Raw genomic sequence first — 27,850 nt, 5'->3', positions numbered from 1 at the left:
TTTTTCAATGTACACAACCGTACAAAAGTAAATCTGATCTTGACTGTAAGTGCAAAATGCTTTCCTTGGCTGAGTGCCACATTCCCAAACTGCACTTTGTTGGTAAATACATAGTGCTTGTGTTTCAAAATGGTTCCTTTTGCTGTCAGCACAATAAAAAGGTCTTTAAGGTCAGACAAGTATTCAAGTAGATTTACAGTAGTAGAGGCAGCACTTATTGCAATGTGTGCTCGGTGAAAGAAAATATTTAGTACTTGAACACATGCCAAACTAATTCTGAAGATTCATAAAATCATAAAAGAAGAAGTTTTGCAGGAAGCCATTTAGCCTTTTTGATATTAAAGACAATCTAAAATGTCTGTGTTGGCTTGATTATGTAATGGATTGTAATTTTAATATATGCTAAAATCACTACTGCCAAGCTGCCCTTTCACAGCAGTGTGAAATTGTAATGCTAGCTACTTGAAAAGCCGATTTCATTAAATCAAGCACTCCCAAATCTGGTGTTCTAAGCAATTTTGTAAAGGCGCTGCAGCCATATTTTAGCAGGAGGTCCAGCACACTAAATATAAGCCTGGCCATAGACAAACAGAGTATTTGCCAATTTCAATAGAAGTTCTTAATTTTATAAGTATTTAAGAATTCGATGTTTCATTTTTTGAGTCAAATTAATGCACTCATTTAAGTTTTAAAAATGCATTTGTTATTATAGAAACCAATTTTCAAGGCTAATCCAAACAGCTATTCCATGTGTTTAAAAATGGGTAATGAATATACAGTACTATTTCTCTTGAATGGTTATTTCTACAAATGGCAAGATGTTCACAATGTACTGTTCACTGGGAGTCCTCTCAAAACATATTGCTAATATGGTAATATATTCCTTATAGTTTATTCAATATATATTAGTTCATTTCTAAAAGAGCTTGAAGGAACAATGCTTGCACAAAGAGAAAAAAATGGATGGGAAACCGAGAGCCCAATATAGTGTAGTATATTTGCAAACCGCAAGTTTATGAATTTTATAACATAGGCAGTTATACTCACAAGAGAGGGTTTAGGCAATTAGGCAACCACTGTAAAGGCAGGTGGGGAGATTAGACCTGTCCCCACTCAGGTAAAGAAGTCGCTGTCTGTAGACAGGAAAAGGGGTTGCCCCCCTTCACCAAGGGTGGACTAGATAATGATGAAGATGCTTGAACAGATGCTCCAAAACAGAATAAAACCGTTTTTTAAAAAAAAGTTTAAAAGAGGAGGTAGTGGTGGACTTAATTCCCCAGTAGACAAACAGACACAATGTTATTTTATATAAAAAAATAACATTTATTGGATACTCATTTATTTGATATCAAATAAATGTTATTTTTTAATATAAAATATCAGGCTTGTGTCTGTCTACTGGGGAGGTAAGTCCACCACTACCTCCTCTTTTAAACGTTTTTTTAAACCGGTTTTATTCTATTTTGGTGCCTCTGTTCAAGCATCTTCATCACTGAAGGTACAATGGTAAGTCTTGCCACTGACATAGTGGAAAAGTAGAAGCTAGCTTTATTTTACAAATCATGTTTATTAGCTGACAATCACAATGTACAGTATGTACTTATTAGTCTCCATAAAGTAAGCATGGTTTATATTAAATATTTTAAATTTATACCTCAATTAGCACTTCTAAATATAGGTCTCGACCTCATACCTATAAAGTATAGATTGGTATTCATCCAGACATCCTATATGCAGTTACTCGAAAAACTCGGAAGTCCCCTCACTCACTCAAATAATACAGGCTACTAAATATAACCTAGAACTGGAGAATATTTTGAGGAATAAACACAACGTAACTGAAAACAGATATATTATGTAACTCCCAGATTAAACTAACCTGTTAATGTGCATACTCTAACATTAACACTATTTCTAACTCCAATCTTCACTCAATTCAATTTTGAGTAAGTACTTTTAGCCACAGGTTCTTTGGTTAATTTGTAATTTGTCTTTGTCTTTTTTTTATTCCTAGTCCACTCCTATGCTCTAATAAGGACAGGCTTGTAGAGTTAATAGATATTTTTATAGTCAGTTCTACTGGTAGTAGTGATGCTTTTGAACTGATTTAATCTTCTGAGATCTTAGACATGTCATGATATGATGTTTGTAGAGTTTGGCAAGGCCAAAAGGTAGATATGATTTAAAGTATGGTTATTAGATCTCTGTACTATATCTCACAGTATTGTATTACAATTTGAATGGCTTTCATTGATCTTCTTTACAGTAAACGGTTCTAAACTGCTGTATATTGTTAAATTTTCAATAAAAAATTACAGTAAAAAAATATATATTTTAAATGTATGACATAACATAAGTGCATGAACTCAAATTTTGCAGATACTTTAATTTTAAATTCATCCCAGGTTTGCTGAATCACTTGAGGCATCCTAACTGGAGGTGCTTAAAGAGGAACTGTAGCGACACATGGGAGAGAGCAGTAAATTATTCAGGATACCCACCTTTATGTTAATTCTCCTGGTTTCAGCATCGGAAACACTTCTTATAGCTATATATTGCTGTGTATCAGTATGTAGCCCCGGCCTCCCAGTGATGTTTAGCCTAGGCAGTTTAGACATACGTAATTCCTCTCTCGGAGCATTCTGAGAGACCAGGTATATTTTGTACTGGCTTTAGAACTCTCACTAAACAAACATTCCACATAGATGCATCTGACAGGACTAAAGAAGTCACCACCTGTGATAAATTTCAGAATGTAATTCAGGGAAAGGAAAGATTTTACATTGAGCAAACACTTCAACTTTTTTCATTGTTATGTTCACTACAGTTCCTTTTTAAGACCTGATTTACTAAGCAACTGCATTGTTCTTCAAGCATCCCAAGTAGGAATTTCATAAGTGATTACGCAAACCTGGACTCTGAATGATTAAGCATTTTCTGCTATTTTGTGTCAGAAAGTTTTGAATTAGGATGATATCATTTATTGGCTTTCTTTAAAAGATTTTCAATATAATGATATCTTCTTACGACTCAAATCCTATTTACTGGATTTAATCTTAAAACCACAGCTTATATACATAACAAAGAGATTTCTCTACTAATATAAATCAAAGGCATTATGACGCATTAAATACAACTGGACTTAAAAAAAAAACCAAGAAAATCATGGAGCTTGTTTTCATGTACAAATCAATGTCAGTACGTTATGTATGACAAACAGGGAAAGACTTCACATATACTTTGGAAAGACTGACCTAGCATGAATGATTCATAAATCCATGAAACACTCAAATAAGGTGGTTTAACAGAGCAAATACAATGTTATTTAGAGAGGAGGAGGAGTGAGATAGGTTAAACTCCTTAATTGACTTCAAGGTTAGAGGAAGAAAAACAAGTATTCATTGACTTGGTATAGTAGTCTTTATGCTAGGTACACAACGTACAATTTTTTGTTCAGTTCTATGAAAATCAATAAAAAAAGATTAAAAAATTGGAAATTCAGATTGGACATGTTGGAAATAATTGATCCGGCAGGTAAATCTGCCAGAAAATTGTATGGTGTGTACCTAGCATTAGGAACGGACTTTCTGCCATATTGAATACAGACCCTGAGTTAGCTTGCTGATATTTTTTTTTAATGTCATACAATTTTCTGACAGATTTACTGTCAGATCAACTATTTCCAACAGGTCCGATCTGATTTCCGATCGATTTTCCTTTCACTCCTATGGAAAATTGATCGGAAATCAGATTGGACCTGTTGGAAATAGTCAATCTTACACTAAATCTCTCAAAAAATTGTATCGTGTGTACCTAGCATTAGATATACCATGGGACCTGTGCAACCTTTTTTTAAAGAATCATTTCATTTGTAGCACTACTTCAGGTCACTGTCGGAGTCCTGTGTGCATGCAACAAGGTTTGCTTGCATCTTGTTGATTGCAATCTTTCAATTCATGTGCACAAATTCAGTTCCATCTGTGTGTGGTTGAGCAAGCATGACCCCACATCAGCACATACAATGCTTATATAAGGGCTTGTTTAGTTCAATAGCATTAGCTTAAAGCCAGTATTAGGAGTTCAGTTCATCTTTACCCTTTAGCCTGACCTTCTCTTTCTCCTGTTGCTGACCTCTACTGGTCTGACTATTCTGTATCTTGTGTCCTGCTCAGGGCTGTGGAGAGTCGGTACAAAAATCTTCCGACTCCAACTCCTCAGTTTATGAACCCACGACTCCAACTCAGACTCCGGGTACCCAAAATGGCTCCGACTCCTGAGTCTATTATTTACCAGGGCTGTTGATTTTGTACAAATCATCCCAACTCCGACTGCTCAGTTTATGAAATCACAGACTCCAACTCCGGGTATCCAACTCCTCGACTCCGACTCCACAGCCCTGCTACTGCTCAACTTACTGACTTTGGCCTGTTTAAGTTTACCACTAATTTGTCTCAATTGCAGCCAGACGCTTGTAACAACTCTGCATAAAACGAGTTAATTTTATTCATCAATCTATAATACAGGTGGTCCCCTAACTACGGAATGTCTATTTGAAGGATGTAATTTCTAAAGATCTCTGAATCTTTTTGCACCTTTTTTGCACTTTTGATACATTAAAATATTTTGCATATTTTCAAACAATTCTTTTGGGTTTCCTCAAATGATTATTTGATGATATCAGATATCCTTGTACTACTATATGAGACCTGTTGGTGAAGTGGCACACCACTAAGCATATGACTGTCGGCCACCTATTATATGTATATACAGTCCCCTAATTATAAACAGTATTGGGTCTGGGAGATTGTTTGTAAGCTGAATTTGTTTGTGAGTTGAGTGTGAGTGACCTGTGTATAGTTTTAAGGTTGTTTTTAATGTGTTTTAAAGTGTCTTAAAGTACGTATAACAGATTCTAGTATTGTATAATTTATACATGCAGTCAACTTTGTTTGTATCTCTGAAACGTTGTAGCTGGAGTCGTATCTCTGAAACATTGGCCTCAATTCGCTAAGCTTATCTCCTGTCTTTAATAACGTTTCTAGAGTTATCACCATGGTGATGAGGCATGTAGTATTCAGGAAACATTTTACCTCAGGCAAACCTAAAGTTAACTCTTCTGTCTTTAAATTAACTCTTCAATCCTTAAAATAACTTCAGAATTCTAAAGTTAAAGACAGGCTGTTAATTAACTGCGTGTGAAAATAACTACAGAGGAGGTAACTTAACTACAGAGGAAGTAGCTTAAGGAATGAAGAGATAAGATAACTCACTGTGTGAAGGTACATTTTCTCTTGCCTTATTATCTCCAGCATGATCTTAGTGAATTGATGTTAGGTAACTTAAGGAATGAAGAGATAAGATAACTCCCTGTGTGGAGGTAAGTTTTCTCTTGCCTTATTATCTCCAGCATGATCTTAGTGAATTGAGGCCATTGCAACCCCAGTCATATCTCTGAAACGTTGTAACTCAAGTTGTATCTCTAAAAACGTAACTCCAGTCCTAGCTCTGAAACGTTGTAACTCGAGTCGAGTCTGTACTGACTATGCATTTTTCACAATCATGTATTTGTTTAATGTATGAGATATGTTGTTAGTAATGTCTGCTATCATTAGGGCGGTTTAAAACTTCCAGTTACATATTTTTCTTATCTGTGTTAGATTAAAAGCAAAGGACACCAGGATATTGGCTAATTGCAAGTTTCATTTGGAGAATATTAAAACATGAAAAGTATATGGCATGAATATATGATGAGAAAATAAATATTAATTTGCAGGGAAATAGTCACAAATAACAGCTAGGCATAATTATGTTTCTCTAATGTGCAGTGGCTTCTGCTGCCCTTCTCTTTGATGTGTACAGCTGTGATCTCTGATATCCCTTACCCACAACACTGACATAGCTTCAGTGGACAGGGCTTAGACATTTACAGCGTGGCTTCCCTGTTTGGATGGAGAAATAGTAATGTATATTCTCTGTGTGTTATTAAACACAGGTAATGTAACTGTGAGCAGTAACATATTCACGTCACAAATGCAAACAAAAAATGAATCACTGTGTACGCTTAAATCTGAAACTGATGGAAAGAAGTACTAAAGGGCATCACATTCGATGCATAATTTAATCAATGAACATGTCAGAAAGATTACTTTTGGGATTTATTCCTTATTTATATGGATTTCACATCTATTTATTCCTCATAAAATTTTGCAGATAGTTTCTGCCATCATAAACCTGTTGTAATGCACTATTTTCAGATACGCTGGAAGGCAAACTTTAGTCAAAATGCTATAGAGGCACATGCATTCCTCCTGGAAATATTCCAATATAAAGGGGAACTATGGGATAAAACTGTACAAATGTAAAATATGTATCTACATATACATACAAGATATTCATTTACTGTATCAGGAGGCTGAGGGCGAATAGTGATCATGTGACAGACGGCAGCAGTCAGGACAGACTGTGATTGGACATTGATGCTAGGCTCTACTACTGCTCATTGGAGATTTTACTCACTTTATATGCCTGAAGAAATGGGAAACTAGTCCTGAGAAACGCGTTGCAATCTATGAGAGTTTTGATCACTTGGATTAATAAAATTACAGTTCTTAAAGGACCACTATTGTGAAAAAAAAATTAAATTACATGTAAACATACAAATAAGAAGTATGTTTCTTGCAGAGTAAAATGTGCTATAAATTACTTTTCTCCTATGATGCTGTAGCTTACAGTAGCTAGTAGAGGTTTTTGACTACTCCATCTTGGCATGGGGGATTTAATTTATTCTTTACAAAAGCACTCCCTGGAAAGTATCTCTACAAAGATGCAGGCCACCCTGCATGGTTTGGGATACCTTTAAACCTTACCTGAGAAGCCTTCTCTGGAAAGTGTAATGGTTAAAGGACCTCTGTCGCCAAAAATCTTAATTAAATATGTAAACATATATAAATAAGAAATATGTTTCTTCCAGAGTAAAATGAGTCATAAATTACTTTTCTCCTATGTTGCTGACACTTACAGTAAGTAGTAGAAATCTGACATTACTGACAGATTTTGGACTAGCCCATCTTCTCATGGGGGTTCTCAGGGTTTTCTTTATTTTTAAAAGCACTTAGTGAATGACAGTTGCTCCGTCCAACTGCCAAAAAAGTGTACAGCGAGCAGGGAGGCTGGCCAGCATCTTTGTATAAATCTTTATCAGGGAATGTCTTTATAAAGAATAAAGGCCATAATGAGAATCCCCTATGGAGAGATGGACTAGCCCTGTCGGTAATAACAGATTTTTAATACTTACTGTAAGAGACAGCAACATAGGAGAAAAGTAATTTATGGCTCATTTTACTCCGGAAAAAATTAACTTCTTATTTGTATGTGTTTTGAATTTTAAGAGTTTCGCGACAGTTCCTTTTTAAGGGCTCTGCCGCTGACATAGGAGACCTGGGTTTAAATCTTTGCCCTTCCTGTTCAGTAAGCCAGTACCTATTCAGTAAGGAGTCCCTAACACTGCTACTGCCTACTGAGCATGCCCTCGTGGCTGCAGCTCAAGGGCTTTGAGTCGACCAGAAGGAAAGCACAATATAATATCTGTGTAGTTTCACACCATAAGCATGAGGGCCTGTTTCCACTACACGCAAATTCTGCATGCAGAAAACTGACTCCAATGAATGCCTATGGGAAATCTGCATCAGAAAAATCGCGTTCAGTGGAAACAGGCCCATAGGCTTTCATTGGAGTCAGTTTTCTGCATGCAGAATCTGCGTGTAGTGGAAACAGGCCCTGACTCAAACGCTAACATTAAATCCCTTCAGCTACAAGTTCTTTTGTTGGAACCAACCTATTCAGCTGACACTTGGAGATGAACAGAGGAGAATGGAGAAAATCAGAACTCCAACTTGAAAAACTTATTTTACAGACAAGCATTTTATGAGCAGGGCAAGAGGACCTGCACTATACGGGCTAGGTTGGTAAGGGACAGGGTGTCCACAGGTGGATAGTTTACTGGCCTCAAGGGTATAAATAAGATATTTTATGACTATTTTGCTGATTTATATTCATCCAAGTCCACATTAGATTAAACTGACACTGAGATATTTCTATCAGATATTGATATGCCCCGACTTACTCCAAAGGAAAGAGGCATGCTGGAGAGCCCAATTACATTGGAGGATACTGAAGTAGCTATCCATTCATTCCCCACCAAAAAGGCCCCTAGGTTAGATGGCCTTCCTGGTGAAATCTATAAACTCTTTTCTGAAGTCCTGTCCCCACATCTACTTCAATCTTTCCAGGAAGCTTTCACTAAAGGAATGTTACCTTCCTTTGTAATAATCCCCTACTCCGAGAGCTAGGCAAGCTGAACAATGTCACTCTATGGGCAGATAGATGTTTAGGCTACCTAGGCCAAGAACTGACCAATATGCAACCTGCTTCAAACTTAATTTTCACTAAACAATGTCCACCAATTTATGAATATATAATCACAATATGCGTTAACGGCACAATTCTCTCAAGGTTTCCCCCACACTGGCACCTCCCCATCCTTGAACTCATTAAAGATGGCCTGATTAAACACCACCTAGAAGAACTCTAGTCTTTACTCATTGAACACATGTCTGAACCTATTATCCACTCCACCAATGCTACCTTACACCGGCCTGCATCTCTAAATTTCCCCTCTCTACCAAACACCACCTTTCTACACCTCCTTTGACTGTGCCCTCCAGTAGAAGAATTCTGGAAACAAGTCAAAGCTTTCCTGCACAATTTCATGGGCTCACCAGTTTCTCTGAACATCAAACATGTATCTTAAATCTGACAGAGGAAGACATCTGATAAAATCTGCCGTGTTGGACTCAACTTTCTGCCGAACAGTGTGTTACATTTAGGTGGATGGATGTCAGCCACATGCCCGACCCTGGAAGAATAATGATACCCAACCCTGGGAGAATAATGATACCCGACCCTGGGAGAATAATGATACCCGATCCTGGGAAAATAATTATAAAGTGAATAGTTCCTTTCCCTACAAAAAACTAGTGTATCAGCACATGGGCTGTCCCAATGAATATTTGAAAGTATGGGAACATTGGTTATCCTAATCTATGATAAGGTTTACTCCTTCCAGGATTTTACTTACGTTTTTACATACACTGTACCTCCCCATCCCACATACTGTATATGAATAATATGGACCGATGTAAACTGATATATTTTGTATGTCCTTAACTGAGATCCGCTTCTCTTCTCTATCTTTTTATGTGAATTATGTTGAATGCAAACACACTGTTTCCTCTGTGACTGTTGTGTGATATACATTTCTCAATAAAATAACCTTTGGGTAATTTAAAAAAAAATACATTCATCTATAGTTTATTGATGCTTTCTTTTGAACTAGTCCTTAAAACGGAAACACTTCAGAAGATTTGGGATTTCATTATTCATGCCATTAGCCTTCCAGTTTGTGCGGTTGAAAACAACTTGCAGTTATGCTCTGTAGAGTCCATCGCTCTCTTGATATTTTAATGAATACATACATGCAGAAAGTCGAGAGCACAATTCAGCACTAATTGGATGAAAAATGCCAGCTCTCTGACAAGTGGGCTTATGCAACAGAAACTACAGGTCAATCACAAGTCAAATATTACAGGTGGAAAAATAATGCCACTTGTAAAACTACTCATGCTGATGAGCTACTTAGGCAGTACACAGAAATAAGTACATGATGCTTAAAAATCAGGTTACATGATTTCCCTTATCCCCAGATTCCCCACTAAACATAGGTTGGCTTCCACAGGTAACAACCAAGCTTTTCTATGCTCCTGCTTGTCCAATCACTTTTGTTAATTATGGTATACATCTCAGGAAGGAGTAGGATAATAAGATAATGTCAAATTAAGGTCAAAATGATGGAATTTTCCATATGTCAGTGGTAGATTCTAATACTTTCTGTACATGATCCCATCCTTTTGTTTCCCTTAAATTCCAAAAAGAAAACCACTTTCTCAAATGCATGTCTGTCTACTTCACGAATTTCTAATTACAATCTGTTGCGGTGATAGAATTCCCTCAAGTGTACCTCAGCAATAAACTGGACTTCTCCCAGATCAAGTTTACTGTATCTGATTGCTAAAGCATCACAGGTAAAACTGACAGATTAAATTAACATTTACCTATTTTATAAATGGCCCATGAAATGTTATACTTTATTACAGTCATTACTGATACTACAGTGCTGAATATACATACATGAAGTAAGAAAAGGAAAATACTTTTTGTGGTTGCTATCACTAGATTGTCACTGCTTAACCACTTGCCGACCGCCTACAGCCCATGAGCGGCGGCAAAGTGGATGCCTTAAGGACCGCAATACGCCTTAGGGCGTTGCGTCCTTTTCCTATGCCGGGGGAGCGATCGCGTCATTGATGACGCGCGCTTCCCCCGGCAACTGGCTCCGCCCACCCGCCGTAACATCCCGCCGGCCATACGGAAGCGCCGGCAGGATGTTAACCCCGCGATCGCCGCTACAAAGTGTATAATACACTTTGTAATGTATACAAAGTGTATTATACAGGCTGCCTCCTGCCCTGGTGGTCCCAGTGTCCGAGGGACCACCAGGGCAGGCTGCAGCCACCCTAGTCTGCACCCAAACACACTGATCTGCCCCCCCGCGCCCACTGATCGCCCACAGCCCCTAGCACACCTACCCATCAGATCAGGCCCTAATTTGCCCCGTGTGGGCTCCTGATCACTCGGCCAAACCCTCAGATCCCCCTCAGACCCCCTTCCGATCACCTCCCCAGTGCATTGAGTGCATCTATTTTCCCCTCTAATCACCCCCTGAGACACCCATCAATCACCTCCTGTCACCCCCCTAGCACTCCTATCCATCAGATCAGGCCCAATACAACCTGTCATCTAAAAGGCCACTCTGCTTATGACCGGTTCCACAAAATTCGGCCCCTCATAGACCACCTGTCATCAAAATTTGCAGATGCTTATACCCCTGAACAGTCATTTTGAGACATTTGGTTTCCAGACTCCTCACGGTTTTGGGCCCGTAAAATGCCAGGGCGGTATAGGAACCCCACAAGTGACCCCATTTTAGAAAAAAAGACACCCCAAGGTATTCTGTTAGGTGTATGACGAGTTCATAGAAGATTTTATTTTTTGTCAAAAGTTAGCGGAAATTGATTTTTATTGGTTTTTTTTCACAAAGTGTCATTTTTCACTAACTTGTGACTAAAAATAAAATCTTCTATGACCTCGCCATACACCTAATGGAATACCTTGGGGTGTCTTCTTTCTAAAATGGGGTCACTTGTGGGGTTCCTATACTGCCCTGGCATTTTAGGGGCCCTAAACCGTGAGGAGTAGTCTAGAAAACAAATGCCTCAAAATGACCTGTGTCACACATGTGGTATCGCCGTACTCAGGAGAAGTAGTACAATGTGTTTTGGGGTGTATTTTTACACATACCCATGCTGGGTGGGAGAAATCTCTCTGTAAATGGACAATTGTGTGTAAAAAAAAATCAAACAATTGTCATGTACAGAGATATTTCTACCACCCAGCATGGGTATGTGTAAAAATACACCACAAAACACATTATACTACTTCTCCTGAGTACGGTGGTACCACATGTGTGGCACTTTCTTACACCCTAAGTGCGCTAAGGGGCCCAAAGTCCAATGAGTACCTTTAGGATTTCACAGGTCATTTTGCGACATTTGGTTTCAAGACTACTCCTCATGGTTTAGGGCCCCTAAAATGCCAGGGCAGTATAGGAACCCCACAAATGACCCCATTCTAGAAAGGAGACACCCAAAGGTATTCCATTAGGTGTATGGCGAGGTCATAGAAGATTTTATTTTTTGTCACAAGTTAGCGGAATATGACACTTTGTGAAGAAAAACAATTCAAATCAATTTCCGCTAACTTGTGACAAAAAATAAAATCTTTTATGAACTCACCATACTCCTAACGGAATACCTTGGGGTGTCTTCTTTGTAAAATGGGGTCATTAGTGGGGTTCCTATACTGCCCTGGCATTTTAGGGGCCCTAAACCGTGAGGAGTAGTCTTGAAACAAAAATGACCTGTGAAATCCTAAAGGTACTCATTGGACTTTGGGCCCTTTAGCGCAGTTAGGGTGCAAAAAAGTGCCACACATGTGGTATTGCCGTACTCGGGAGAAGTAGTATAATGTGTTTTGGGGTGTATTTTTACACATACCCATGCTGGGTGGGAGAAATACCTCTGTAAATGACAATCTTTTGATTTTTTTACACACAATTGTCCATTTACAGAGTTATTTCTCCCACCCAGCATGGGTATGTGTAAAAATACACCCCAAAACACATTGTACTACTTCTCCCGAGTACGGCGATACCACATGTGTGGCACTTTTTTGCACCCTAACTGTGCTAAAGGGCCCAAAGTCCAATGAGTACCTTTAGGATTTCACAGGTCATTTTGCGGAATTTGATTTCCAGACTACTCCTCATGGTTTAGGGCCCCTAAAATGCCAGGGCAGCATAGGAACCCCACAAATGACCCCATTTTAGAAAGAAGACACCCAAAGGTATTCCGTTAGGAGTATGGTGAGTTCATAGAAGTTTTTATTTTTTTGTCACAAGTTAGCGGAAATTGATTTTAATTGTTTTTTTTCACAAAGTGTCATGTTCCGCTAACTTGTGACAAAAAAAAAAAATCTTCTATGAACTCACCATACTCCTAACTGAATACCTTGGGGTGTCTTCTTTCTAAAATGGGGTCATTTGTGGGGTTCCTATACTGCCCTGGCATTTTAGGGGCCCTAAACCGTGAGGAGTAGTCTGGAAATCAAATTCCGCAAAATGACCTGTGAAATCCTAAAGGTACTCATTGGACTTTGGGCCCTTTAGCGCAGTTAGGGTGCAAAAAAGTGCCACACATGTGGTATCGCCGTACTCAGGAAAAGTAGTATAATGTGTTTTGTGGTGTATTTTTACACATACCCATGCTGGGTGGCAGAAATAACTCTGTAAATGGACAATTGTGTGTAAAAAAATGAAAACATTGTCATTTACAGAGATATTTCTCCCACCCAGCATGGGTATGTGTAAAAATACACCCCAAAACACATTATAGTACTTCTACTGAGTATGGCAATACCACATGTGTGGCACTTTTTTGCAGCCTAACTGCGCTAAGGGGTCCAAAGTCCAATGAGCACCTTTAGGCTTTACAGGGGTTCTTACAATTTAGCACCCCCCAAAATGTCAGGACAGTAAACACACCCCACAAATGACCCCATTTTGGAAAGTAGACACTTCAAGGTATTCAGAGAGGGGCATGGTGAGTCCATGGCAGATTTCATTTTTTTTTGGTGCAAGTTAGAAGAAATGGAAACTTTTTTTTATTTTATTTTTTTGTCACAAAGTGTCATATTCCGCTTACTTGTGACAAAAAATAATATCTGCTATGAACTCACTATGCCTCTCAGTGAATACTTTGGGATGTCTTCTTTCCAAAATGGGGTCATTTGGGGGGTATTTATACTATCCTGGAATTCTAGCCCCTCATGAAACATGACAGGGGGTCAGAAAAGTCATAAATGCTTGAAAATGGGAAAATTCACTTTTTGCACCATAGTTTGTAAATGCTATAACTTTTACCCAAACCAATAAATATACACTGAATGGTTTTTTTTTTTATCAAAAACATGTTTGTCCACATTTTTCGCGCTGCATGTATACAGAAATTTTACTTTATTTGAAAAATGTCAGCACAGAAAGTTAAAAAAATCATTTTTTTGCCAAAATTCATGTCTTTTTTGATGAATATAATAAAAAGTAAAAATTGCAGGAGCAATCAAATAGCACCAAAAGAAAGCTTTGTTAGTGACAAGAAAAGGAGCCAAAATTCATTTAGGTGGTAGGTTGTATGAGCGAGCAATAAACCGTGAAAGCTGCAGTGGTCTGAATGGAAAAAAAGTGCCTGGTCCTTAAGGGGTAGAAAGACTGTGGTCCTCAAGTGGTTAAGCTATGTGTATGATATTTTTTATGACATAGTCCCCTATTTTTCCAGGACAAGTATCTTATCATTTTATTAAACATGCACCTGAAATAAGCTATAACCAACCAAATGCACAGCATACAAGAACCACTTATCACCCCCCCCCCCCCATAAATTGCCCTGGACCACAATGGACATATGACTATGGTAAGGTGTAGATTGTAAGCTCCTCTGGGGGACAGTTAGTGACAAGACTATATACTCAGTAAAAGTGATGCAGAAGATGTCAGCTCTAATATCATCCAACCTAAGACAGGCTATTGCCCAACCAGCTGATAAACATCAAGGAAACACACTGTCCATAGCCACCATTTCAGAACAACCCAAGTACCCTTTTTTGATACTCTAGCTTAAATATACTGTACTTCTTTTAAAATGTTTGTCACTAAAATTGGCCATTTGAGTTTACTATCTGACTACAAACAGCTGCATTTTATTACTGCAAATTGATCCAAAATTATTATTTAAAGTCATGCTATGAGGTGTGCTTTGCAACAAGTGAAATAAAATGGTGTGTTTGTTTTGCTCAAGAGCATGCTCCATGCGGGTTCATATTATGGAAAAATGTAACTGCTCTCAAGCACTGCTTATGAGAAAAAAATAGAGGTAGTCACATTGATATGCATATTGTGCAACGTGTTAAGGGATTAGTAGCTGTGCCCTTGCATGGCATACAGTCACAAAACTTTAATTTATTTCACATTAAAATTATATAGGACCAAATCAAATTCTTTTGACATGTTCTTATGTGGTTTTCAACCAGAATGAGAGCACACTGCTTATAGAGATGTAACTCTGACTGCTGAGTCTATGAAAATCACTATTTCCATTTCAGGCACCATGTAAAAAAAATAAATCTGTAGTAATTGGGCAGTTACATTTGCTGTTCTTGCTAAAATGTTTAAGTTCAGAAACAAACTTCTGAGTATAAAATGTATCTTCCCCTGAGCTTTTTATCATTGTCAATATGCTGTATACCCTTGGAGAGCTAATAGAGAGAATGGGGAGAACAATGTAATCTCCTGTCGCTCGGCTGAAGTCGCCCGCTAGGTGAAATTCTGGCCGAGCGGGTGGGTGGAACAGAAGCTGCCATACACAAACTGGATGCTTGGCAGAGGCAGTCATTATCGGCCACCTAGGCCGAGATCCATCTCGCATGTGTACAGGCCTTAAAGGGAACCTAAATTGAGAGGGATATAGATGTATCATTTTAAACATTAACAGTTACCTGGCAGTCCTGCTTATCTCTTTGGCTGCAGTAGTGGCTGAATCACACACCGGAAACAAGCATGCAGCTAATCCAGTCTGACTTCAGCCAGAGCACCTGATCTGTATGCTTGTTGAGGGGCTGTGGCTGAAAGTTTTAGAGACATAGGATCAGCAGGAGAGTCAGGCAACTGGTATTATTTTAGAAGGAAAAATCCATATCGATTTCAGTTTAGGTGCCCTTTAAAGTAAACCAGAGCTGACAAAAAAAAATAAAGAACCGATAAGCACATGTGAGTCCCACGCCGTCCTCCCGCAGTATGACGTTCAGCAACAATCAGCCCCGGTAACTGGCTTAGTTGCGTCAGTCGTGGTCTTCTGTGCATGTGCATGTGCAAGAGGTCCGCACATGCAGAGTAGACCCAGACTAGGCCCAACTGAGCCAGTTACCGAGGCTGATTGCTGCTGAACGTCATACTGCGGGAGGACGGCGTGGGACTCACATGTGCTTATGGGGCTGGAGGAAGCCCTAGGTAAGTATCGATTCTTCCTATTTTGTCAGTTCTGGTACGCTTTAAGGAACTGATGCACTAAGGTTCAAAAAGGAGGTGACGCCAGAAAAATACATTTTCACCTGAGATCATGGTTAAATCTATGCTGGACCCAATCATCTACGATATTTTTCTCATATGTGAATGAAAAAGCCTAAAACCTAAAAGCAGGTATTCGCTAAAACAGTTTAAATCTTGCAACGCAGATGCGTCCGCCATATAATAATGATAAAGGCCCTTATTCAATTTACTTTTTCTCTTAAAGCACAAATGCAGTGAGAGAGATATGGAGGGGGGGGGGGGGGGGGTGCCGTATTTACTTCCTTTTAAGCAATACAAGTTGCCTGGCTATCCTGCTGATCCTATGACGGCCTTGATTACGTTTAGCCATAGACCTTGAATAAGCATAGGCAGATCAGGTGTTCCTGACATTATTGTCAGATCAAACAAGATTATCTCTATGCTTGATTCTGGTGTAATTCAGACACTACTGCAGCCAACTAGATCAGCAGAGCTGCCAGGCAACTGGTATTTTTGAAAAGGAAATATAAGGTATATGTCAGCCTATATATCTCTCACTACAGTTGTCCTTTTAAGCTTTCTCCTAGGTGATATTTGCAGACTTTATCAAAGTTATTTTAAAGAGAAGATGAAAAATGATCTCCCAGGATGAAGTGATCTGAAGAAAGACCATTGTGTCGCATGTGTTAATTTTCTGCATCTTTTAGTAAACCCTTCCACAGGTATTAGAGAGTGGTTAGACGTGTGTGATGTGACAGACTAATAAAGTACAGAGGAGGGCAGTGCTTGTGACACTTCACACTATTCTCTATGGGAATCATACACTATTACAGTTTACAGGGGTGAGAAAGCATCAGTGCATGAAGCAACAGGCATATATAAGGGTTAGTTTCCATTATGCAATGCAGAGCCATGCGCTCAGCGCAGCTCAGTATTGCACGTGACTCCCGTGGGGGGGGGGGGTGGGTGGGAAGCGCTTGCGATCCCATTCATTATATTGAATGGGATCACAACAGGCACAATTGCCCCAAAATGCAGGCAACCATGCACAGTGATACAGTGGTAAATCGCAGTGCATGTATGGAAACATCAGACAGTGCAGCAATCGAGTTTCCATAACTGCGGCTGAAAGCACGCAGACAGAAATGATTCCTTAGTGGCACAAGGGTGCAGGACGAGAAAATAACAGCATCCGGGTAGGCACAGCCTACTTGTCACCCGCAATTATGCATAACAATTTTAAGGGAAGCATATTAATAAACAGAAGTAATTGGCTGCATCAACAAGTGCAGCATTGATCAGCATGTCAAACCTGTGCTGGATAGAAAGATCATAACACTGCTAAAGGTAGATAACATACTTTTAAGGCCATTGGCAGGCGATCTGCACCTGTCACCAGGAAGGCTTGACCTGTCAGAGATGGAGAGAAGGGTAGGAAGGTATGATGCATCTCATCACACCATAAAGGCTGAAGGTAGAATGTCAAATGTAGGGATGTCTAGGTGTTTTAGAGTACAACCCTTCATAAAGACTAGTACTGCAGAGGAGAGGGAAAATAATTTCAAAAATCCCTACCAAGTGGAACTTTCCTCACTGATTCATATTAATTACATAACTCAAAGCAGACTTAATAAACAATATGAGTATTGTTTAAACAATATGAGTCCTATACTATCAGAAAATAATACACTATGAGCATAGCCTTTTTTGGCACATGCAACAATATTAAAACTTTATATTAAAGAAATGGGGACCGCCATTTAGTTTTATATTCAGAAACCCAATAAAAAGTGAAAATTTAGCTTTAGGCTATAATTTCTCATTAAAATCAAGAGATCCGATTAATGTATAAGTTACACCGTAAACGGCCACTGGATTATTATAGCCTTTGTAATTCATACCTTTAAAACAACTTTTGCCCTTAAAAAAACATCAGCTGCTCAAGCGTTGACTGAGACAGTACTACTGTATCGTGTATCTATGTCCCTGTGCCCTTCACTTCAGCAGCAGGGGCATAAACACACGTACCTCATTGTTTCTTCTTTGCTGGTGGCTCAAAGGGCATTTTATTGATAATGTGCAAATATATCACCTAGGAGACAAAGTGAATTGAATAAGGGCCCATGAATGCTGTTTTGAGCAATATTTAATGCAGATACCCAGCCTATAATACAAATATACAGGATCCCCTTCTCTTCTCCCATATGGATGTCCAGTAATAGCACTTTTAGTTATATGGATCTGGTCTGTTTGTTCCAATGGTGGTGGTGGGGGGCAGAGACATGCATACAGTTGACCTCTGAGAGTGGAATCTCCTGCGAGTTATGTGTTCGGGCTTCAGGAGGTAAAATATATCGGATGGGCATTAAAGAGGAACTAAGGTGGAGTCAGCTTACAAGCTGAGAGCTTTGTTCTCCCAACTCACCCCGCCTGCCACATGATGTCACAACCACACCGCTCTTCCCCAACATAGCAACAGAACTTGTTGCTAGACTACAGGCTAGTGACACATCTGTACAGTGTCAGCCCTGCAATGTAACCTGAGGGATCAGGTATCGATCCTCACCATGTGATATTCCTCGTACGTGTGTACAAGGCTTACGTTGACTTCTAAACTCTGTATTTTATGATTTATCCAAGTCAACCTGAGTCCTAGATATGTCATGTAAAGAATAAACAAGGGGTCTTTATTTGTCTTAAATATTTACAACACTTGAGGGATTAGCAAACATCAATGCGAGAACCATTTTGATGTCCTGTTGTAATTAATGCATCTGAGCAACATTTATATGTGCAACAGAATCCATGTACCTCCTTCTGATATTCAATGTGTATAACCAAGCTGTGTGTTCTAACATTGTGTCAGTCTACCTGTATAGAGTCTGGAGAGGACTTATAAGCTAAAAGCTTACTCTTTTTCTTTTAAATTGTCGTCCTGATTCAAAAAGTCTTGCTTTTACTGTTGGATAACACTATACAATACTCTACTGTTAATACTGGAACATTAGTACTGTTCACTGCTAAAGTCTCATATAACGCCGGTTTTATACAGACCATGCATAGCAGAACATCTGTACAGCTTCATTTTCATCACTGTAATGCGCCTTTTATGATTTAAAATACAATAATGGGCATTCTATAAAAGCAACTTTGGTTACAAACAGGTTAAGGCATCTTTGTTTTTATCTATTCTACATACTGTGGACATAATTTTTCCAAATAAATCACAACTCATGCCACCCACACTAAGGTCATAATTTGATTTGATTACCATTAGGCAGTTTTACCTCCAACATAAAGACAGGGACGGCGTTTTTCCATGGTTAAGAACAGAAATTAACATAATTAGATTGACCTGTAGGTTAATATGCACTGAAGAGTGAAAATAAATTAGAAGACATTAATGATGTATGGGTCAGTTCAATGAAAAAAAAAAGTATTTAAGTAATGCTTGCCTGACTGTTCAACAACTCCTGTAAGACATGCTTTAAAATCAGCTCAGCTCTTAGAAGCAGCAATCACTCAGAATATGCTCTTTAGTCTTTTAGACAGAGGTTATTAACTTTACTTGCATGATGTTATCGTTGCCTCAGATTTCATCTGCAGGAAATGTATTTGCGTATTCCATGCAAAGAAGTTCAAGAACAACCCTTTAAGGTGTACTATGCTAATTAAAATCATGTACTACAAGCAGCGATTGTTCTCAACTGTAGTACTACACCACTTGCGTTCATTCTATATTGTTAGATGAGAAACTAGTCGATATTATATGCTGTTCAAGGGGGATTATGCTGGTTTTCAGTCATGTGTAAAAATATATATACAATAGAAGCCAGTAAAGTAATGATGGCCACCCCTGATTACTAGTTAGATGACATAAAGAGAGACCAAACAAAAAAAGGTTTAGGGTTTGAAGGCCAGTGAGAGTCTGTCAAGTATGCATAAAATGTAACATTTACATGAATATGCAGAGAGAGAAGAATATGAGGGAAAACATATAATGTCATCAAGAGCTCATTCACTCGGATTAAAGGGATACTGTAGGGGGGTCGGGGGAAAATGAGCTGAACTTACCCTGGGCTTCTAATGGTCCCCCGCAGACAACCTGTGCCCGCGCAGCCACTCACCGATGCTCCGGTTCCGCCTCCAGTTCAATTCTATAATTTCAGACTTTAAAGTCTGAAAACCACTGCGCTTGCATTGCCGTGTCCTCGCTCCCGCTGATGTCACCAGGAGCGTACTGCGCAGGCCCAGTATGGTCTGCGACTGCGCAGTACTCTTCTGGTGACATCAGCGGGAGCGAGAACATGGCAATGCAGGCGTGGTGGTTTTCAGACTTTAAAGTCTGAAATTCCAGAAGTGAACCGGAGGCGGGGCCAATGCATCGGTGAGTGGCTGCATGGGCACAGGATGTCTGCGGGGGACCATTAGAAGCCCCGGGTAAGTTCAACTCATTTTCCCCCGACCCCCCTACAGTATCCCTTTAAGGTATAATGTAAAAGTGAATGGAAAAAGAACGCCTTTATTCCTCCCAAGGTCGGTGGGTAAGACAGGGTTGCAGCCTGAGTCCATCTCTTACAATATATAAATCAATAAAATGCACACTCTGACCTAGAGTCCTCACCAGCACCAGGACTCACCCTACATGACAAAACAGTTCCTATTGTATGCAAACTTTTATTGTTCTTGTCAACAGAGAGTGGTCTACAAGACAGCCTGGTAATCCTGGAGAACTATAGCACAACATGGGCACTCCCTATTGATCAAAAGAAAGCCAAAACCATGACTGTGAAATCAGCAAAACTTACAAATATAGCTACCATGGTCTAGAAAATCAACCAATCTGGAAGGCCTAAGTCAGCCATAGAGGCCCTTAAAGCCAAAGCATGCCGAATGTTCTATGCCATCAGGAAAGAACTGTACCACCTCAGACCTCTGGTAAAGGTCTGGTTTAAAGCCTTTGACAGCTAAATCCTACAGACTACGGACGTTAAGTATTGGGCTCCATCACATATCCTGATCAATAAAATGTGAATTTAGCCCAACAGAAATATTCCACCTGGAATTCTGCAAACACCTCCTTCATGTCCATCGGAGTACCTCAAACAATGCCTGCCGAGTTGAGCTAGGTAGCTTCACATTACTCATTGAGATACAGAAGAGAGTGCTGTCCTACTGGACCCCCCTACAGAGCATCAGCCATACCAATTCACTACAAATCCATGTTGCACAATGAAGACCAAGAAAAGCTATGTGTCCTGAAAGAAGTGGTCAACTCTAGCTCCTTCTTATCTACATAAACTTATTTCCAGATACCACCCTACATGCAATCTCCACTATTCCAACAATATTCTCCTGTCTAAAGGCAGCCATACACTGGTCGATTGCCACCAGATCGACCAGCAGATAGATCCCTCTGTGATCTCACAGAGGGATCTATTGGCTGCCTACACTGCAAACAGATTTTGAATCGATTTCACTATGAAATCGATTCACAATCTGTGGAGCTGCCGCCGCCCCCAACATACATTACCAAATCTGGCCGACGCGAGTCCCCCGATCTCCGCTGTCTCTTCTTCGCTCTGGGCTCCGGCTTCACTTTACTTCCTGTCGGGGGAAGTTTAAACAGTAGAGGGCGCTCTACTGTTTAAACTACCCCAACAGGAAGTGAAGCCAGCCAGAGCCCAGCACAGAGAAGTGACCGCGGGGACACGCGCTGGTGGAACAGATAATGTATTGCCTCTAGCGTCAGTCATTGGACATTCGAACGCCGCTATCGACACACTCCCGACCCGCCGGCGATCGAGCAAAATTTTTTGCGTGGACAGATCAACGGGATTGGTCAGCGTTTGCGTATCGATTTCACAGCAGATTCGATCACAGTGATCAAATCTGCTGTCTATCGGCGAGAAATCAAGTAAGTGTATGGGCAACTTTACTCCTTGGTCACCTCTTTTTCGCTCCCACCTATAAGACTTCTCTTGATCCTCTCCCCTCCTCTGGAACACCCGCGCTCAAAATATCAGCCACTTACCCACACTTACCCTTTTTAGGCGCAGTCTGAAAACTCACCTCTTCAGGCAAGCATACTCTAACCTTGGCAACTGACCACCATTCTACCACCTCATACACAGCTCTCCTTCACCTACTGTACTATCCCTTAACCCTTAAGATTGTGAGGCCGATTGGCCAGGGCTCTCTTTCCCCTTTTGTCTCACAATGCTGTGTGATGTTCATGCATATTTTCCACTATTACAGTATGTAAAAATTCACCATTGTCTTGAACTGTTAAATGACACCCGAGGCGAAAATAAACTAATGAAATAAACTATTGTATCTATCTTCCTTCTCCTAATAATGACTATTTAAGATATTCCACAGTTTTAGTTTATGTTTAAAACTACTTTTTAAGTTTTAACTGTTTAATTGTTTTTGCTCAATGACACATTCATTGAAGTATGCCAGAGCTAAAATCTATGATTTATTGGCCCTTTTTAATCCCTTTCCTGCTCTCAAACAATTTTCTGCTAGGAAAGTGTTTTATAGTTTTAATTTCTTATCAGTAAGGGTCACAATGTAGTCACTTCCTGTTTGAGTCAGGACTGAGTCAGCCACTAACATAACTGATGTTAAACTCTTTCAGGCAGAGAAAGAGAAAAAAGGAACACAGTATAGTTATTTGTGTGCTAGGCACTGTACATACCCATGTCTATCTCATCATGTCACATGTCACCTTGGGTATCCTTTAACTATTGTACTATTTATATTGTACAGTTATACTCTTTAATCTATTGTATACCACCACAGACGATGGAGACACTATATAAATCAATAATAATAGTGTTCCTTCAAACCCAGATCCACGGGTCCTAACAAGTGCCCAGACAAAACATACAACAGCCAGGAGCAAAGAGTACTATGTAGATAAATGGAGGAGTAAAATAAAACAGTCACAAAAGCTAATTATATACCACTCCCTATAGAGAAAATGTAAAATGGCCTCATACCTGGAAAATCGCCCAAAACTCTCAAGAGAGGCAAATCTTGAGTGTCCACGGATTGATTAAAGTTGAGAAGATTATCAGGACAACCCTCCCATCTCTAGACCTCCTGTACCTCTTCAGACTGAAGTCCAGGATAGTAAAAGAGCCCTCCAACCCCTGCAATTGCTACCTCAAGTTAATCCCATCGGGCTGCCTTTTCAGGACCATCTCCACCAGGACCATCAGGCCCAGGAACTCCTTCTACCCCATGCCATCCTAGCCCTAAACTCTACCCCCCCCCCAATTCAGTAATCCCCCCTGTGTAATTGCAATATGTAATTAGCAATCCACACTGTGTTATGCAAATTGTATTACGTACATATCCCATCTTGCCGTATGTGCCCGAAACAATTCCTTGTATGATACCCTGTACTTGGTGAATAAAATATATTCTGATTTCTTACTCATATTATTATAATAAATGTTACATTTCATGCATACTTGACAGACACTCACTGGCCTTCAAACTCTTAACCTTTTTGTGTGTTCTTTGTTTATGATATCTATTGTGTAAAACACACATTTGTGGAATGCTTAATATATATATATATATATATATTTATATATATATATATATATATATATATATATATATATATATATATATATATATATATATATTTATTTAATGACTTGTATCTTTGTTTATAAATGACTGTTCTAAGAAGAGATGTCCATTAGTTTGCAAAACCTCATGGGTTATCTAAAAACAAAGCACAGTAATTTCCCGATTCATATTTTGAGTAATTGGTATAATTTTTATAGTACACTCATTAATTAACTATGATTTTTAAAACCCTCTGAACTCTTGAATATAACTGTAGAGAATATTAGCATATGAAACAGTAAATGCAAATGACGTGTGTGAATTTAACTTGAATTTAAATACACTTGTGTTCTGGAAATACAGGATGTGTTATTTTTCACTTTTTTTGAACAACCAATGGAAGTTGTAAATTAGGATCATTATTTTAATGTACATTGGATTTGAATCAGTTTAATGTTAATATGAAGCTATGTAGTATGTATAGAAAATATGTACGGCTATTCCAGTTTACTAACATTTACAATGTTACCAGTAAAAAAAAAAAACTAACAAAACCAAAGCAATAAAAAGGAAAACAGCCTGGCTTGCATTAACCTCCTTGCCGGTTATCCCGAGCTCAGCTCGGGGTAACCTGCGCAGGAGGATTTCTCAGGCCCCGCTGGGCCGATTTGCATAATTTTTTTTTGTTACATGCAGCTAGCACTTTGCTAGCTGCTTGTATCATTCGATCGCCGCTGCTCGTCGCCGATTCGCCGCTACCCACCGCGCCAAGCGCCCCCACCCCAGACCCCTGAGCAGCCTGGCCAATCAGTGGCAGGCAGCACTGAGGGGTGGATCGGGATTCCCTGTGACGTCCCGACGTCCATGACGTCATCCCGCCCCTTCGCCATGGCGACCGGGGAAGCCCTGCAGGAAATCCCGTTCTGAACGGGATTTCCTGCTTACTCTGATCGCCGAAGGCGATCGGAGTGGGTGGGGGGATGCCGCCGCTCAACGGCTATCATGTAGCGAGCCCTGGGATTGCTACATGATTTTAAAAAATAAAAAATAAAAAAAGCTCACCGCTGCCTCCTTGCCAGCGGGAATTAGACCGGCAAGGAGGTTAAAAGATGTATAATACAACGTAAGTATATTATCTTCAAAAGGTAAGTGAAGGAGCAACCAATGAAGAGGATGGTTTGCCAAGACTCCCACCCCAGGCGTACGAGAGGTATCGGCACAGGAGACTTGGGCGCAGGATACAGCCGGTATATGGCTGATCCTGCTGTTGCACAAGTTCCTGGCCATGTTAAATACTATTCCCCCTCCAGACCGCCATAGATGGTGGGAAATGAAATAATTCGGCTTCTGACGGTGCCGAAGTTACTCCCCGTGCGATGCTATAGCAGTAATTCCTATCACGGCCTATGGTGGCGCCAGCTGCACTCAAGTCTCCTGCGCTAGATTAGCGGTGTTTGCACCCCAATGCCTCCAGGAGTAAACAGATCAAGCTCGAGCGGTGGCTACACAGAGGGGTATATACCCCTGCCTGAGATGGCATATGTGTAACAGTGTTATTAAGGGCTACAGATCCATCTTTGGGAACCCCCTCTCAGGTTCAAAGTCATGACATATGTGATATGTTGTGTATATGCTCAAATGCTCATGTGGGCTTGCCTATATTGGCATGACCACCCAGCAGTTAAAAGACCATATTTCATCTCCTAAGTCGGCCATCAAGAATTGCTTGAGTGGCCAATCGGTTGCTGAGCACTTCAGTGCATGCCGGCACGGTGTATTGCAGTTAAAGGTCATAGCCATTGATGGGGTACCTAGGGACTGGAAGGGTGACAGTATGGAGAAAGCCCTTTTTGGATTAGGAGTTTGGGGATGATGGCTCTGGAGGACTTAACCGTAGGTATGAACATTGGATATAGCTGTTTACTTGATCTTGGCTGTTATGAAGTGTAATGTCATTTGTATATACCATTCTATTCATTATACTCAACTTTTTTGTTACTTGTTTTTAGATTCACGGGGTTATGCTGCGGATCTCCTGTGTGTTTGTTTATATTTTACAGTTTCGCCTTCAGCACATTAACCCAATGTATTTATTTATGTTAGCTGGGAGGAGGTTCCAGTACTGACATAGTGACATAGGTGTGTAGTGCAGTTGTTCTGCCCCTTCTACGTAAGAGGGTGTTTGCAGTGTTTTGATTTTGTTAGCCGCAGGCATATGAGCGGTACAGTGAACAGACTACTCCCCCCTTATGATAATTGGCTGGCCAGTGCTGTCCCGATGACATCACCTGGTCTTGTGGGGGGGGGGGGGGGCTCAACCCCAGTGACTGAGTGGTCATCCTTTGAGCATATGAGAACGCTCTAGGAGGTTATGTCGTGAGAGCCCGCTATGAGAGGGTGAGTAGGAAGCGTGCTGTTACGGTATTTAATACACACAGTTGTTGTTTTGAATGTGACTAGCCTGTCTCCCATCAGGTCTGCCGCTCTCCCCACCCCTGTATGTGCTGATTGAGCTACACACAGTGGATTGTGTAATTAAAGGTGTTGGTGCAATTTTTATTTCACTTGACTTTTGCAGTTTGAGAAAGGGCATAGTATACCAAAACAGCATCTGTGACTGATGCCTTGCTTATGAAGCAATAAAGAGCTTTAATGCATTCTGGTGGTGCCAACCCATCTTTGATATTCTTATCTTAATATACCTTTGTATATTCTCTTGACTTTTAATCATTTGTGAATCAATAACTTTTATTCATTTGTAAATAAAAAAGGTATAACACGGCTGTGTAAGGTAGATCGCTTCCTCCTTTAGGCGGTAGAGTGAAAAAGAGGCACTAGGAAATGTGGGTGCCGGGATATAGCTGATAGCATATCGGTAAATATTACTGATATTATACTTTACAGAACACTCCTCCCTCCAATGCCTAACCCTAACCATCCCCCAACACCTAACCTTAAAACCCCTCTTCTTGATCACGAACCTTAACCACCCCCAGCTCAAACCCCTTTTCTGATACCTAGCCTTAACCGGTCTCCATTATCATGTCATGCACTCATCAGGACTGGAAAGTCCAAAGCAAGCTGTATGCATGTTGGGATGGTGTGCCTCTGTAAACTCAGGGGCCTAAACAGATGATTTGCATATCTGGGAGTGATGTAGCATTAGAAGTCACACTTGCTTACTTAAAGGGAATGTCCAGGCATGCTAAAAAAAATGACATTTACTTACCTGGGGCTTCCTCCAGCCAACATGTCCCTTGCAGCAGTTCTTCTCCCAGCCCCCGGCCTGGGGTTCCCGCCAGTACAGAGGCCAACATCGAGAGGTCGTCCTCTACTGCGACTGTGCGAGCGCCGCTTTCAATCACTCGCATGTGGTGTAGAGTGTACTGCGCAGGTGCAGACGTAGTTGTGTCCGCTTTTCTCCACTTTTCAGCATCTCTACCATTGATGTGTAACTGAAAAGCAGACACAACTGCGTTGGTGGGCTCAGGCCCTTGGAAACAAACCTTATTTATCCCTTTTGATATAGCCGCAGCAGAGAAAAGTATGCCAGCAGCTTGCGCTTCCCTGACAGGTGCAAAGCTCTGTGACATGTTATGCAATCTTGCATTCTCTGCTTCCAGCTAGCACCCATTCAGTCTATTCTTGAGTGAAGATTGCATCATCATTCTACAGCGAGTCAAAAATTTGGACAGCAAACATGTACTAGTGGATGGAAATTACTGATGGTAGTGAGGCGGAACATGCATTTCCATGTGGAATTGATCAGCAACATGTAAATTTGGATGCAATTCATGTGCAGACTGAAATTGAACTGAAATTGCAGCAGTCAAAATTGGATGCAACTGCTTTGGTCCATTTTCAATCTGCATAGAAATTGCAACCAAATTTGCATCAACTCGAAATGCAATTCATTGATCATCTCATTTATTGTCTCTACTTCCTAGATTATCACAAAAGGGATATGTTATATATCGAGGGTTATTTTTAGCTCAGTCAATAGCATGAAAAATTAACTCAGCATGAGAATTTTTCAATACACCATTGAGTGTAACTATATCAACTATAACCGCCATTTATACTCCAACCCATCACAGGAGTGCTTGGCATGAATAAAAGTTACAGTAAAGCTGCCATTTATTTTGTCACTAAAAAATACCACAACAAAGCACCCTGAGAAAGTAGATCTCATAAATGTATGCTTCTCTGTATAATGTCACTTTATCATGCTTAGTCAGCAGACAGAAATTCGATAATCAACGGAAACCCTTGTGGCATCAAATCTGTGTGTTCCATCATAAATGATCAACCAACTTCCACAGCAGCAAAAAACAGATGTCTGGCAAAAGTTTAAAACAACATAATCTTGTTACGTGGTACAACTGCGTACATACTCAGAGGTGGGGGGAGGGGGACGTTTACTGTGTG

At 40.1% G+C, this 27,850-nt stretch overlaps 1 protein-coding gene across 9 annotated transcripts in view; it reads right to left on the bottom strand.

Annotated features, from left to right (window-relative positions):
• MAGI2 (membrane associated guanylate kinase, WW and PDZ domain containing 2) overlaps positions 1-27,850 on the bottom strand; it is a 1,075,940-nt gene that overhangs the window by 965,047 nt on the left and 83,043 nt on the right. The window lies entirely within an intron of this gene.

Source organism: Hyperolius riggenbachi, chromosome 3 (genome assembly GCF_040937935.1).
Source record: "Hyperolius riggenbachi isolate aHypRig1 chromosome 3, aHypRig1.pri, whole genome shotgun sequence".
Lineage (NCBI taxonomy): Eukaryota > Metazoa > Chordata > Amphibia > Anura > Hyperoliidae > Hyperolius > Hyperolius riggenbachi.
Note: the sequence above shows the minus strand (reverse complement) of the source record. Positions and strands in the feature narration are given on the sequence as shown.